Below are 16,745 nucleotides of genomic sequence, written 5' to 3' on the forward strand. Positions count from 1 at the left end.
ACACCCAGGACTGATCTCCTTTAGAACAGACTGGTTGGATCTCCTTGCAGTCCAAGGGACCTAGAAATTCACGATACATACAGTAAAGAGATACTAAGAAGGACACATCCACAAAGCACTCTCTAGTTTCTAGTTGTTGTTTTTTTTTACACCCAAATCCCTATTCTCACTTGCAGGCAGATGCCTTCACTTCTCAGACCCAGGCAAAGTGGTTCAGCAAGAGCCTCAGCCCAACTGGAATGGAAAATGTCAGTGACATTGCCTGAGCCTGGTTAAGGAAAATGAAAACACACCAAGTACTTCTGTTAAGAAGTTAGACATGAGCAACTGAGGAGTGACCTAGTGGGAAAAGGATACAAGCTGATCTCTAAACCTCAGCCCAGACACACTCACAATCTCCTGTAAGGCCCAGGAGAGCTCACAGATAAGCTACAAAATAATCACAGAGACTTATCCAACTACTGCCCATGTGCCCCAGGCATACAACTAACCACAGGGGTTTCTCCAACTGGGCACTTGTGCCCTTGATGCACAGCTGTGTCCTCAAGTGACCTTAGGCAGCCAGGAGCCCATTAAGCGTTCATCAATATTCTATACATCCATACATCTGATTATAACAGACTAAATGGGAAAGACAAGCACAGTGGAGCCTGTGGTGAAGTAACTTGCAACTGTCAATCAAAACTGTCAGTTCACGCCCACCTGTATGAATATGCAAAAGCCCTGTCCTTAAAACCCCTTACCTCCTACCTCATCATCCCTGTGCCAGTGCCTCTCTTGGCTGGGTCCACTTCTCCCTTGAGGTGTTCTCTCTGTTTTTTTCTGCTCTTTCTGTTATTTTTCAATAAACTTGTTTTTGCCACAGGTAAGACCTCAGATTCTTCTTTGTGTCCACACCAAGAGTCAAGGTCGACAAAGGAGGATCTTCTTTGACCCTCTCCCTACCCAGTAATAGTTTCAAAACATGAATTTAACACAAGGAATTGGCTACATAGGTTTTGGAAGAGTAAGGAACAAAAAGAAGGAGGTGGGATCAATTCATAAACTTTCCTTTGAATGTCATTAGAGATTTCATGGGTTTGATCTTCATGATTCAAACTGTTTGCTAACTTTCCCACCAAATAATCATCAACAGTAACTCTTGGAGATGCCTTTCTATTAAATACTGTTCATAAATTCCAACAGAAGGTGCACTTAAAATCTTTGGTGTGGTTGGTTTGATATTTTCCATCTCTCTGACAACTTGATAAAACTTCAAGCTGCTACTGGTCTATAACCTGGTATCCTTTCACTGTCATTCAGAAGAAGAGTTGTACCTGACCTCCAGTTTGCTGCATGTAATCTATAAAAAAAAATTGGAGTTCACACTGCTTATAAGAATGCTGTCCAAGGGAACTATGCAACGTCTCCCAACACTTGCTGCCAGTTTCAACATTCACTCTTTGTCTGACTGCAGCCATTGTATTCTTGAACCACATACTTCTTTACAAATAATAAGCTATTTATTTGATTTTTCATGGTGTTGATATCATTACCAGCTGTATCTAGAGATTGAAGATACTGTAATTCTTCTACTTCCTTACTTCTGACAGCTTCTAGCTCTCCAATATTGTCACTCAATTTAATGATGTTCATAAAGTCCTCATAGTTTCAATCAGAATCATGGATCAACCATAAGATATATTGATTAATATAATCAAGACATTGAGTTGATTTATTAATGGAAGAAGAATTTCCAATGCAAGGATTTTCCTGACAAAGATCACATGATCTTTTTCTGGAAATCTCCAGGAAGTAGCAATAAATACAGTAAGGCTTCACACAAAGCCCTTAGGAATCCTTCATCTTTGAGAGAAGTGCACAGCACAGTTGCTGCTGCTAAGTCACTTCAGTCGTGTCCGACTCTGTTTGATCCCATAGACGGAAGCCCACCAGGCTCCCCCGTCCCTGGGATTCTCCAGGCAAGAACAATGGAGTGGGTTGCCATTTCCTTCTCCAATGTGTGTAGGCCATGACAAAAGTCCTTTTCCATTTCAGCTTCAAAGAAGGTATCTACAAGATCTTCTGCTGTACCTTTCACTTGATTGTCTTTTTCTGTTATCTTTTGTTGAGCCTTTCTGAGTACTTGAGATGAAAGAGTTATCCTTCCTTTGCCAGACTACATTTTATGTGCACATGTTAGCTGAACTGGATATGTTAAAATACTCTAGTTTCAGGGGATCGGATGATGCTGATGGAGAATCTTTTAAGGATCTCCTAAAGGATGGAGGAGCCTGGTGGGCTACAGTCCATGGGGTCGCAAAGAGTGAGCAACTTCACTCACTCACTCAAAGGAAGCATACGTTTATCTTTAGATGACCTTTCAAAAGTATCTTCTGCTGATTCAGTACAACTTCACACTTACATTTCAGCCACTGGTGTTTGTAATGATCATGGCAAGACATGTCCATTATATGACATCACTGTACACTGGCACAATCTCAACAGTGAGAAGATATGGAAAACCTGCTGTTGTCATAGTGACTCACAACTTCCACACGAGGAAGCGACAGAAGCAAAAGGAAGATGGCATGACACCGTGATGTGAGGCTGCTAAAACTACTGGGCTAGAACCCCTTAGCTTGCACCTGCTGCTGTGCTGTTAGAGTCATTTGTCACAGTCACTCCTGGATTGCTGAAGAGGGGTCATATCCATCAAAGTGGGGATCTACCAAAGGTATGACCTCTACCAGATTCTTGAGGTCAAGAATCACACAACTCTCAATGTATCCACCACAATACTGTAATCCAGTCCCTTTACCTTTTCTCATTAGTGCCTCTTATTTGCAGAACCAAATATGAATTGAGTTTTCATAGGAGGCTGGTAAAGGCTATCTGCAGATTCCTGTTCTACATAAATACACAGCAGAGTCCAGAGCGAAATGGGACCTGAGAATATCCAACTTGTCCAGCACAGGAGGCAATCTACTACTCCACCCACGATGAGTTGTTTTTCTATTAATAGTATTAGAAGTAGCTGCCTGCACATCCTCCACACTTTTCCATCGGGTGCTTTTTTTTTTCCTGCAGCACATAGTGATGGGTCAAGTGAACAATCTAACCCATTAAGCTGACCTGATCTGGTTGGCCCACCCGGAAGAAAACGACATTTGGGGACTTACCACTTCAATCCTATTGTCAACTTGTGTAATGGAAAGGAAAAGCAAAGGATAATACTAGGGAGTAAGCTTGTACTATTGGACAGTTCTTTGAAATCTATTAATAGAACACTGCATCGGGGAACTAGTCATCTCAATGGGAGACAATCCAATCCCTGTTCTCCTGATCTCTGGATGATGTTCGTGCAACAGCTGAACATCAGCCTAGAGGACCGAAAACCAGAAAGTGTAGGAGATCAAATTATGCAGTAGGGAAATGTTTCCTTAACCTTGAGATTAAGGAAAGCTCAGACTGCAAACCTAAATGGAGAAACTTGACTAATTTATTTTTTTTAAACACAAAATGTGCTGTGCTGTGTTGTAAGTCATTTCATTTATGTCTGACTCTTTGTGACCCCAGGGACTGCAGCCCTCCAGGCTCCTCTGTCCAAGGGATTCTCCAGGCAAGAATACTGGAGTGGGCTGCTGTGCCCTTCTCCAGGGACTGAACCACATCTCTTACATCTCCTGCATTTTGGCAGGTGAGTTCTTTACCATCAGCACCACCTGGGAAACCTTAAATACAAAATAGCTACAAGGTAATATTTACAAACTATATACAAGGTATAAAGTAAAAACACAATAGACACCTGAATATTTTGTTTCACTCTCCCTCCTTTCTTCCATTATTTTTAATTCTGCATTTATAACAATCGCTTATTGTTAGAATATTGGCAAGTATGTTTGTATCCCCAAATAAGGCACTTCTTCATTTTGCATATTTTAATATTCATGTAAACAAATTATAATCTATATAATCTTATAAAACAAACACATTTACTCTAAAATATGTTCTGTTATTAAATTTTAATCTTGAATGTAGCTATGTTTTATTCATATTCATTGCTGAGTAATATTTCTATTTCAATTTTAAATATAATGAGTCAAAATTTCATGCTTCATTTATTCTTTCAAGTCTTTGTGGATTTTGCTTTCTGTTTCAATTTCTTTTAATATTCTGACAGTTCTGCTACAGAATCTTTGTCTTCAAATCCTAATGCAAATAAGCAGCTGTGAGTGTATCCTCAGAAATAGAATTTCTTAATAACAAGAAATACTGCATGCATTTAATTTTGTTTAAGAATTAAAAACTGCTTTCCAAAGTGGATGAGCACACTTAAAATCCTTCCAGCTGCTTCTCCTTCTTATTAATACTTAAATTTTTCCCACTTAAAATTTTTTTCCAGTGTGGTTCAGTTATTTTCAGAACTATAAAACATTTATCAGAATATTGGCCAGTGTAGATTTATGACCAAATGACCTATTGAAAAATTCATGCTATGACTGACTGTCATTAGTTTGCAACTGGAAAGTATGGCTTTCTGAGAGTGCTTTGGCATTCTGACAGAGTCAATACATACAAAATAAAATTTACGATGTGTCTCAAAGAGAATTTTTTAAAATTATAAATTATTGAAACAAATATTTTCAATCATTAAACATCTTCCAAGGCCGGATTTTTGTGCAAGGGTATTTTTACTTATAAAAGATAACATGATGATATTTAATTCACTTTTAAAGGTTGATCTCTGATGTGTACAGTTATCTGGTCAAGTAAGTAAACTGTCAAATAGATTACATGCAAAGAATAGGTCACAAACTCCACAGATGCTACCATCAGCTTTCAGTTTGCTAAGAGAAGCTGCATTTGTTGCTAGGTTAATGTCTTCCAGAATTATTAAAAATTCATCAAACACATTATAAGGGTCCATTTTATCTGTGGATTGACAGAGTTCTGAATTATATGTTAAAGTACACTGAAATAAAATATTATTTTGATAAGCTAATTATGAGTTATATTATACTAAGCCCCTTGAGGAATTATAATATCAATAAAACTCATAAGTACATTAGCATGCAAGCTACTAGATGGAGGATGAATTAGTTATTCTTGTTCAAAAAATAATTTATATATTTCTAAATCTACAGAGTTAGGGAATATGTTGAAAAATACAGATAGATATGGGCCTGAACATATCTGGGTATGAATCTGGGCTATTATTTTCAGAAATATAGAGAAACAAATGTAGATAAGTTCTGTTTACTTTGCTTATGGTCTTATTTCCTTCAAATACCGTAGTATACTCACAAATAGAAAAAAATTTCAAGTAAATCAAGGCATTAAATGTGAAACTTTCCTAATTTAATTTTCATTTAATTCTTATTAAAAACTTTGTCAAGTTCAATTTAAGATCACAGAGCTTCTGTCACACTATGAGATAAACTTTTTTGCATTAACCCTTTCAATATGAAGGAACAATCCTTTGGGGTGAGAAAGTACACTAGTAAAATTTTTATGGAGGGTATAAAGGCATTTTTTTCCTGAGTCACATCTTTATTTGGCAAAGTTCCTTGCTGATAATGCAGCCACGTGAACAGAGAAACCACAGGACATCACTCAGCTTCCCAAAGCACCCTTTCCAGTAAACAAGGAGCCAAAAGTCCTCCTCCTCCACTTCCTCCACTGTCATTTCATGTCATGATGGAGACAGCATGGATGACAGGACAGTGGCCAAGCCCTTCCAAAACGCTCCCTCCTCCCTAATCACAAAGCAGTGTGAGAACTTGACTCAGGAGCTGAGAACCTCATACTGATGTGTCACTGGATTGTAAGGAGCTGGGTAGCAAAGAAGGACTGTCTTCAAAATCCAAAACTTATTAAAAGTTTAACATTTATATAAGTTTATATAAGACTTGAGTGTTTATATAGGACTCCGTCATTTCACTTCCAAATTGAAGCCATGCAAGGAAGAATGGAAGAAAGAAAATAAAAAAGCTTCTGAAGACGACTCATCCAGGACATTTTCTGTTAAGGGCTGCATAGAAAGTAGCTTTGGGTGGAGACTGTGTGAGAACAAGAAAGAAGAAATCATTAAAAGCTTTGCCCACATAATTGATTTAGCAGAAAAGGATAAAGTGACTGTGCAGAAGACATTGGTGACTGGGAGACAATGGCCAGAACGATGCCAATGAGCAGGTGAGAGGGGTTAAGATCAGGGGATTAACCGAGTTGACAACGGGTGCATTGTCCATCATGTATATGTACAGTGCAGAAGCAGCATGCATGCAAGAGGAGGCTAGATTTTGTGGAAGGAAGGGGAGTAGTTTTCATCTGTATGTCACAACAGGTTTATAACCAAATGCCCTACTGAAAAATTCATGCTATGACTGACTGTCATTAGTTTGCAACTAGAATGTATGATTTTCTGAGTGCTTTGGCATTCTGATAGAGTCAATGCATACAGAATAAAATTTACAATGTGTCTCAAAGAGAAATTTTTAAAAATTATGTTATTAAAACAAACATTTTCATTTATTAAACATCTTCCAAGACTGAATGAGAAGAAAAAGATGTTGAAGATTTAAGATAGCAAAAGGCTGAGAAGGATAAAAAATAATGATGTAGGTGGGAAATATATACTTGCAGTAGGCTTTTCAGAAATTGCTGAATGGCCACCCAGTATTTAAGGTCATGTGTTTAAAGAAGGGTCACTCAGCACACTGGTGAGATTATCTCCAGAAATGGCAGCTGCTCAGGTGAAAAGCTCAAGCATGGAACAGATGACTGTTGGATTGAACTAAGATCAACATTTTGTTTTGATACATATCATGGAAGCAGGAGGGCAAGGGAGAAAAGATAATTTGAGAGGAGGAGATTTGGGGCTGTCCCATGAAATTTAATTTGGATAGGCAGGGGCATGAGGAGACAAGGCTCAGCTCAGTTCATTTCAGTTGCTCAGTCATGTCCGACTCTTTATGACCCCATGGACTGCAGCACGCCAGGCTTCCGTGTCCATCACCAACTCTCTGATCTTACTCAAACTTATGTCCATTGAGTCAGTAACGCCATCCAATCATCTCATCCTCTGTCCCCTTCTCCTCCTGTCTTCAATCTTTCCCAGCATCAGGGTCTTTTCCAGTGAGTCAGTCTTCACATCAGGTGGCCAAAGTATTGGAGTTTCAGCTTCACTATCAGTCTTTTTAAAAACCAAAGTATCAATGGACAGGAGATGCCTGTGTGGTGGGAGAATCATTTCCAACGTGATTTCATAAGTGAACTCAGGGAAGGAAACCACCTCTTATTTATGCCAATGAAACAACAAAGTATTGAGTGACAAGAGATAGTAAACACACAGTGAATTGTGGACTTTTTTAAAAACTCCTTGTTAAGATACAAAGAATTCAAAGTGACAATACTACAGTTGGTGAAAGAAGGTGTTTTCTAAGAGTGTTGCTCATATGGTTAACTAGGAAAAGCGAAGACAAATTGCTCTCCATTCAGGCAAATAGAGGAAGAGGGAAGATCTGATGCTGTGTATCAGTGTACATCTGCTGTGATAGCTGAAAACCTTTAGCTTTGAATCTAAGCAGTACTACATATATTTCTCTTACACTGAGTGACTCCAGAAATAAGAAGGTCAAGTATTCAGCATGGCTCATTTTTCTTCTTGTTCTGAACTTGGCAAAACTTTGCAAAATTCAGAGCTCCTGTTGAATTCTCTAGGGCACTGGAGCCTTGGCTCAGATGCATGAGCAACGTGGGAAATGGCCCCTTTGTCCTTTGATCACATACATGCAAACCAAACAAGGACCAAGCTGGAACAGACTGGATGTGCAAACTTCCAAAGAGAGACCACGACATGCATAGAGCCACGCCACTTCAGCATGTCCCCCATTCCTCAAAAGTAGGAAGCCTGATGAATCAGTGGTGATTCTACCCAGTTCAAGTCATGTTCTTTCCATGCAACCATGATTATGTTCTAATTAAAAAGTTTTGGGAGCTTAGCTTTTGGGGTGAAAGACTTTAGGAATGGTGAGGTCTTTATAAAGTATTAAATCAAAAAGGCAAGACTTTTTTTTCTAATGAATTCTCTTTTATTTTTAATTAATTTATTTTAATTGGAGGCTAATTACTTTACAGTATTGTAGTGGCTAATGTGGAGTTATTTATCTCAGGGTGAGGACAGTTGAAACTCACCTTTATTTATCTAAAGTTGTATGAAATCACAGCTAAGTAATTATTCCTCCCTCTAATGGTCACTACTCAACTTACAACCATGTGTTTAATATGCTGTTAGCTTTCTATTCCTTGATTCTTATTTCACTACCACCACAATCTACCTCTCTTCACAGTTAAAATCTTTCAGTAGCTCTCATTGCTATAGAAAATAATACAAAATCTTTTTAGCCTGGTATTAAAGGATAGCCCATTGACTCAAAATCTATAACAATATTTCCAATGTGTATGCAAAGTTCTAAGAAATGCTATGATGAATGAAATAAGTAAAGTCTCTGTGTTTACATTATAAGAGGAACAGGAGGAATGGAGAACATTTCAATAACATTCAAGTCCTATTTGTTGTTGTCGTTTAATTGCTAAGTCATGTCTGACTCTTTTGTGACCCCATGGACTGTAACCCACCAGGCTCTTCTGTCCATGGAATTTCCCAGGCAAGAATACTGGAGCAGATTGCCATTTTCTTCTCCAGGGGATCTTCCTGTCCCTGGGATCGAACATACATCTCCTGCACTGGCAGGTGGATTCTTTACCACTTGTACCACCAGGAAAGCCCTAGAGTTCTATAGCACCATTAGAAGGGGTAATGCATGTCATCTCATTTAATCTTCAAAACAATCTCATAAAAAAGAGGCAATTTTACCTCCATTTTACAGTTAAGAAAATTGAGGCTCAGATTAAGTACTTGTCAGTTTTCACTCAACCAGCAAGAGATGTGGCCAGCGTGAATATATCACAACTTGGCTTCGCAGACCTTAACCACTAAGTCTATTCCTTCCAGTACAAGTCTTCTAAGCCTATCCCTTCCTGAATACCTGATTGCATTCAGGTATGTGCAAAATTTCACCTTTACTATTTGCAACACCAAACACAAATGTGCCTAGAATAAAGAAATGTTAATGTTTTAAATGGCTTATTTTGGATAACTGGATATAAAGAGTCTCTGAGAAACATTTTTCTTGGTGATTTTCATATTCTCAAATAGATTGTGTATTCTTCATATAAGTGATTTTTCTTACTTGTTTGTTTTGCTGATTCATGGACTGTTCTAAATCTTGGGAATCCTGAGAAACCAAGTACATTTTCCATTTTAAAATAAAAACCACAGTATGTTAAACTTACTAAAATGGTAGAAATCTTACACTAAATATAACTTTTGAAATTCATAAATAATTCTGTCACTGTATTTGTTTACAACATTTATTCAAGAGTTAAATATCACATCAAAGTTGCAACTAACTTTAGATTTACAGAGATGAAAACTGTAGTCTACCAAAGAAATAACCAAATAAGAACTTGATACGGGCTGTTTAAACTGGTTCAATTTCGAAAACTCCCAAGTTGGAAAATGATTCATAGCTCTATGCTTTGGAGAAAAAAAATAAATGCGCATCGTCATTTTGTTATGCAGTAATGAAAACACAAGTGTAGATGCAGGGCATATTTTTAAATTTCTCCATCTTCTCTTCATAAAAACCATCTTAAAGTTCCTTAGCATTCCATTCTCAAAGGTATCTTTCCAATCTGACAGTTACAAACTATATGTGCAACTAAAATAATAATGCATAAGGACAGATTAATTAAGTCTGGAAACAAAATGTAAAAGCACCTTTCAATATCTTTCTTTACCCATAAACACTCTTCTGGCCCACCCTATATCTTCACCAGTGTAACCCGCCACAAGTATTTCTGCATCCGTTTGTTAAAGATTTTACTGAAATAACATGCAGATTCAAGGGGAGAGATGCGCTTTTCTCTGGTTGGTAAGGAAAGAACTGTTTGGTTTGGTTTAATTAGGTTTCCGTTTAGACACATGAAATAGATTTTACCTTAAGATGGTAAGTTAAAAAAAAAAGACACTTTAAGCAACTGGCTGAGACACCAGTACTTAGGTTAACCTGATAGTACTCTTTGTATTAAAATTTATTATATTAAATCAAGATGATAACGAGGAAGAAATAAAGACAGTGAAGTACGAAGATGCTGAACTCACCTCCTGCCATGAACACTTCAAAACTACATATATATATGGAGCAATTCTCACTGAAAGCAAGCTGCAGTCTGGTAGAAAATCTCTTAGGCAACCAAGGTTGTAACAAAGATTCACACAAAGTCAGGTCAGAAGGGAAGGGAAGCAATTGGGTTAAGACCCATGCCCCTAGGAGGGGCACAGAGCAGGAAGGAGATTACCTGGGTTGAGAGATCCTCCCTGAGGAGTGAGCAGTTCCAACCAGCCTTGGGATTGGAAACCAGGAGGATGAGCCTCCTTAGCTGGTTTGCAAACCAGTGGGACCGACTGATAGCAGGGCTATAAGAAATCTAGACTCTGCTTGTGAAGAGTACATGCATACTTGCTTACGCCAGAAACAAAATGGAGGAACCAAATAGAAACTGCTTAGGACTCTGACTGATTTCTCATGAGAGCTCCAGCACATGCCCCCAGATCATGCCCACTGCCCACTGTGGCCCCAGCTCCAGGACTCTCCCCCTAGGGCAGAGGTGCTAATGCTGGAAGTAGTGATGACACACACTAACAGAGAACAGAACCAGCTTGGACTCAACCCTCAGGGCTTTTGCTCCAGCAACTTGGTACCTGAACACATCTCCCCCTCCCCAGTAATGTGGTATTGGACACTGAGCAGAGGAGAAGCCTTGACTGTGGCTTTAGTCCGTCCATACCCGTTTCCATCTACTAGCAATGTGATAGCTGAAAGCACACCTGTGGGAAGACAGACTAGAGCTCACTTAAGATCCAGCTCTCCCGCCAAAGCCACAGGGCACATGCAGACTGTACAGGGGCACTGCCACACCAGGACACCCCTTCAAGACTAAGCTAGGTAACTGTTTCACCTAACATCACAGAAAGTTAAGCAAAATAAGAAGAGAGCGGAATTTGCTTCAAAATAAAGAATAAATGAAAAAAAAAAAAAACTAATGAAACAGAGATAAACGACTTACCAGATAAACAGTTCAAAACATTAATAATACTGGGTTGCCAAAAAGTTCTTTGAATTTTTCTGTCCCATTTTATGGAATAATCTGAATGAACTTTCTGCCAAATTCAATAAGAATGCTAGCTGAACCAGGGAAAAGAATAGATGAACACAGCAAGAATTTTAACAAGGAACTAGAAAATTCAAAAAAGAACCAGTCAGAAATGAAGAATACAATAATTGAAATGAAAGACATGCTAGAAGACATTAAAAGCAGATAAGGTGATACAGAAGAAAGCATAAGTGACCTGAAACACAGAATAATGGAAATCATCCAATCAGAACAGCCCAAAGAAATACAAATTTTATTTATTTAGTTTTGTCAATCAACTATATTTTATTTTTTTTAATTTTTAAAAATTTATTTATTTTAATTGGAGGCTGATTACTTTACATTATTGTATTGGTTTTGCCATACATTGACATAAATCTGCCCCGGGTGTACATGTGTTCCCCATCTTGAACCACCCCCCACCTCCCTCCTCATCACTTCTCTCTGGTTCATCCCAGTACACCAGCCCCGAGCATCCTGTATCATGCATTGAACCTGGACTGGCGATTCGTTTCACATATGATAATATACATGTTTCAATGCCGTTCTCCCAAATCATCCCACCCTCGCCCTCTCCCACAGAGTTCAAAAGACTGTTCTATACATCTGTGTCTCTTTTGCTATCTCGTATACAGGGTTATCATTATCATCTTTCTAAATTCCATATATATGCGTTAGTATACTGTATTGGTGTTTTTCTTTCTGGCTTACTTCACTCTGTATAATAGGCTCCAGTTTCATCCACCTCATTAGAACTGATTCAAATGCATGCTTTTTAATTGCTGAATAATACTCCATTGTGTAAATGTACCACAGCTTTCTTATCCATTCGTCTGCAGATGGACATCTAGGTTGCTTCCATGTCCTGGCTATTATAAACAGTGCTGTGATGAACATTGGAGTACGTGTGTCTCTTTCAATTCTGGTTTCCTCGGTGTGTGTGCTCAGGAGTGTGATTGCTGGGTCGTATGGCAGTTCTATTTCCAGTTTCTTAAGGAATCTCCACACTGTTCTCCATAGTGGTTGTACTAGTTTGCATTCCCACCAACAGTGTAAGAGGGTTCCCTTTTCTCCACACCCTCTCCAGCATTTATTGCTTGTAGGCGTTTGGATAGCAGCCATTCTGACCGGCGTGAAATGGTACCTCATTGTGGTTTTGATTTGCATTTCTCTGATTATGAGTGATGTTGAGCATCTTTTCATGTGTTTGTTAGCCATCTGTATGTCTTCTTTGGAGAAATGTCTGTTTAGTCCTTTGGCCCATTTTTTGATTGGGTCATTTATTTTTCTGGAATTGAGCTGCATGATGCTTGTGCATTTTTGAGATTAATCCTTTGTCAGTTGCTTCCTTTGCTATTATTTTCTCCCATTCTGAAGGCGGTCTTTTCACCTTGCTTATAGTTTCCTTTGCTGTGCAGAAGCTTTTAATTTTAAAATGAGAACAGTCCAAGGGACACTGAGGCATCAAGTAAACCAACATCAAAGTTATAGGGCTCCCAGAAGGGAAAGAGAGAGAGAAAAGAGTCAACAAAATATTCGCTGAAATTACAGCTGAGAGTGTCCCAAACCTGAAGAAGGAAACATGTGTGCAAGTACAGGAATCACAGACTCGCAAACAAAGAGACCCACACCAAGACGTATCATAATTAAAATGACCAACGTTAGAATTCTAAAGGCAGCAGAAGAAAAGCAAAGAATCATATTAAGGGAGCTCTTATTAGGCCATTAGCCAATTTTTATGGAGAAACTTGGCCAACCAGAAGGCAGTGGCATTTTAATACATGAGCTGAAATGGAATATATCTGTAACATAGGATACCCAGCAAGATTATCATTTAAAATTGAAAGAGAGATAAATAACTTCTCAGAAAAGCAAAAGCTAAGAGTTCACCAAGACTAAACCTACCTTAAAGAAATGTTAAAGGATCTTTTCCAAGTGAAATAGAGAAAGGTCACAGCAAGAGGTCAGAATCTATAGGAAAGGAAAATCCCAATAATAAATGCAAATATATAGTGAAGATAATAACAATTGACATGGCAATTATAGTAATGACATGATAGGAATAGGACGATAGTTTCCGCTATTCATTCTGACTCGCTCCTATTCCTTGGCTGCTTCTTCTTCATACACATATTCTACTTAGCACAGATTGCTAGGAAGACTTTCATAGACCATGTAACTGAGGCTTTTATTTCGAGATTCATAAACAGACGTCAAGAAAGATCCAGAGTCCTCTCTGAAATTGAATGTTATTTGTTTATATATAGGTATGTTCATTTTTCTGGAAATGGAAGCCCATTCTCTATGTTCCAATAATTAAGAACAAAATTCTAAGCCAACATATACTTATTCTATAAATGAGGCAACTGAAGTCCAGAGAAATGGACTTCAGGTCCAGAAATGAGATTCAGGTCAAGTATTACAGTGTGGTGATCTGAAAGCTTTTACCAACATCCTTAAATTTAGGTTAAGTATTTTTTTTTTTTTTACAGTTCATAATTTTTATAAATAAAATAAATTAAATTACAGTGAATAAGTTCTCTGAAATATTTCAATACTTCTGCAGGTTTAGTAACATCGTAAAATACATTTCAACTAAAGTTCACAAATCTAAAAACCTGTTAGGCATTTTTAGGCGTTTTAAGTTGGAAATGAAGACCAATGTTACATTGTAATATGCCAATTACAAATAGTACTTCAAATAGCAAATACTACAGTTTGTCCCAAACTTTAAAAACTATTCATGAACTCAACACTGAACTATTGATGGCTATGAGAATTGTTTCCTAGCCTTTTTGAAAATTTCAACCCATTTACGTTTAAGGTAATTATTGATAAGTACGATCCCGTAGCCATTTTCTTTATTGCTTTGGGTTCAAGTTTATACACTCTTTCTGTGTTTCCTGTCTATAGAAGATCCTTTAGCATTTGTTGGAGAGCTGGTTTGGTGATGCTGAATTCCCTCAGCTTTTGCTTGTCTGTAAAGCTTTTGATTTCTCCTTCATATTTGAATGAGATCCTTGCTGGGTATAGTAATCTGGGCTGTAGGGTATTTTCTTTCATCACTTTAAGTATGTCTTGCCACTCCCTTCTGGCCTGAAGAGTTTCTGTTGAAAGATCAGCTGTTATCCTTATGGGAATCCCTTGTGTGTTATTTGCTGCTTTTCCCTTGCTGCTTTTAATATTTGTTCTTTGTGTTTGATCTTTGTTAATTTGATTAATATGTGTCTTGGAGTATTTCGCCTTGGGTTTATCCTGTTGGGGACTCTGGGTTTCTTGGACTTGGGTGATTATTTCTTTCCCCATTTTAGGGAGGTTTTCAACTATTATCTCCTCAAGTATTCTCTCATGGTCTTTCTTTTTGTCTTCTTCTTCTGGGACTCCTATGATTCAAATGTTGGAGCGTTTAACATTGTCCCAGAGGTCTCTAAAATTGTCCTCATTTCTTTTAATTCGTTTTTCTTTTTTCCTCTCTGTTTCATTTATTTCTACAATTCTATCTTCTAGTTCACTTATCCTGTCTTCTGCCTCTGTTATTCTACTGTTTGTTCCCTCCAGAGTGTTTCTGATCTCATCTATTGCATTATTCATTGTATACTGACTCTTTTTTATTTCTTCTAAGTCCTTATTAAATCTTTCTTCCATCTTCTCAATCCTTTTCTCCAGCTTATTTATCTGTAACTCCATTTTGCTTTCAAGATTTTGAATCATTTTCACCATCAAAATTTGAAATTCTTTATCAGGTAAATTCGCTATATCTTCTTCTTTTGTTTGTGTTGGTGGGCAATTATCTTGTTCCTTTACTTTCTGGGTATTTCTCTGCCTCTTTATCTTGCTTATATTGCTTTGCTTGGGGTGGCCTTTCCCTCTTCTTGCAGTTTGTGGAGTTCTCTTTATTATGTAGTTTCTTCGCTGTGTGTGGGGTTGGACGGGTGACTTGTCCGGGTTCCCTGGTTAGGGAAGCATGTGTTGGTGTTCTGGCGGGTGGAGCTGGATTTCTTCTCTCTCCTTTAGAAGACAATGGGCTGCTTTTCTGGGAGCCTGATGTCCTCTGCCAGTATTCAGAAGTTGTTTTGTGGACTTTACTCCGCGTTCAAATGTTCTTTTGATGAATTTGTGGGGGAGAAAGTGGTCTCGCCGTCTTATCCCTCCGCCATCTTGTTCCTTCCTCCCCAGAACACTGGATTCTTATATTCCACTTGGTCGTGGAGTATCTCTTCCCAGCTGCTCCAGCAAGGCGCAGCCACTGTACCTTACCTTGGACGAGGGGTATCTCCTCAAGGCCGCCCCTCCTGCTTTGAATGTGGATCAGCTCCTCTCGGCCCTCTGGTGCCCAAGCAGCCACCGCCTCCTGGATGTGGTACAGCTCCTCTCGGCCACCGCCCTAACCCTGGGCGCCCGGTAGGTCATCTCAGCCACAATTCTGCACGTGGTCGGTTGCGCCAGAGCCGGGCGTCTCCCGCGTCTGCAGGTTAAGTATTTTTAAAAATGTGTTTTTGCCTCAAACATCACACTTGGTTTAAGTATATCTTACATAGAAAGAATGATGAAATTGAATTTTAATGTAGAGAGAAGAGGTACTAATATCCCTGAGAGTGGATGGGTGAAATAAGATGTCACTCAGATTTCTGAAACTGACACCTAATATTTTCTCAGAAATTGCTTTAAGACGTAATGCTTTTTTAAAGCTTTAGGAGATGATAGAAGAAAACAGAAAAATATTCTTGAAGGATGTGAAGGGACAGGTTGCGCTATTTTGTGCCCCGAGTTACCCAGCCCAGAAACGTGTGAGCCACCTTCTATCCTGTTCTCTTCCTCACAAGCCAGTTGGTTCCACCACTTTAATCTCTCTCTCCTGGGGTTGTCTTCCCTTTGTCTGTCAATACCTCAATGCACGTCATCCTTATTTTCACCTGGACTACAGAGACAACATCCTGAGTGAGTCTGTATTTTGTTTTGTTGCTTTAAGTCTGCCCATGCTCCCCCGTCTCTTCATTCATTCACTCATATTGTCAAAGGTCTGCTTTTAAGACTGAACTCACATCCTTTTATATAGCTCTTTCCTGGACAGTCCATTCTCTTACCACATGTCCAAAGCAATCTTTCCTACAAGGCATTCAGACACCTACTGATATTAATAGACTTGCCATACTTTTTCAGGTCTCTGCATCTTGTTTTATCCGATTTCTTTGCTAGAAATCATCACCTTAGTCCTCCCTCCCACAGAGACTCAGCTCAGGCATTTTCAAATTTAAAAAGTCTTTCTGGACACTTATCTCCTACTCTTGTCTCATGGTGCTGCTGATTCAGACTTAGGTGTCTCTTCTCTGAAATTCAATGACCATCAGAGCATCACTTGTATAATGAAGACCCTGATTCTCACGCCATATCCCCAGGCATGCTAAATTTCTTCATACAGTTATCATACCCTGCTTATCTTCAAAACCCTGAAGCACACAATTAAACAAAGCAGATGAACAAAATTG

The 16,745-nt window shown here is 38.6% G+C and overlaps 1 long non-coding RNA gene and 1 pseudogene across 2 annotated transcripts in view; one reads left to right on the top strand and one right to left on the bottom strand.

The window, feature by feature from the left end:
* Positions 1 to 941: 941 nt before the first annotated feature.
* Positions 942 to 4,909, bottom strand: LOC129553095 (sorting nexin-13 pseudogene; annotated as a pseudogene).
* A 728-nt stretch (positions 4,910 to 5,637) lies between these two features.
* LOC148774975 (uncharacterized) overlaps positions 5,638 to 16,745 on the top strand; it is a 30,345-nt gene continuing 19,237 nt past the window's right edge. Inside the window, exons 1-2 of one of the 2 annotated variants that reach the window (XR_016035199.1) lie at positions 5,638 to 6,174; positions 15,436 to 15,730. This is a non-coding gene — a long non-coding RNA (uncharacterized LOC148774975). The remainder of the gene's footprint in view (positions 6,175 to 15,435; positions 15,731 to 16,745) is intronic. The other variant, XR_016035200.1, reaches the window with a different exon arrangement.

This window comes from Moschus berezovskii, chromosome 18, assembly GCF_049115385.1.
Source record: "Moschus berezovskii isolate FMDL1 chromosome 18, NW_MosBer_1.0, whole genome shotgun sequence".
Classification (NCBI taxonomy): domain Eukaryota; kingdom Metazoa; phylum Chordata; class Mammalia; order Artiodactyla; family Moschidae; genus Moschus; species Moschus berezovskii.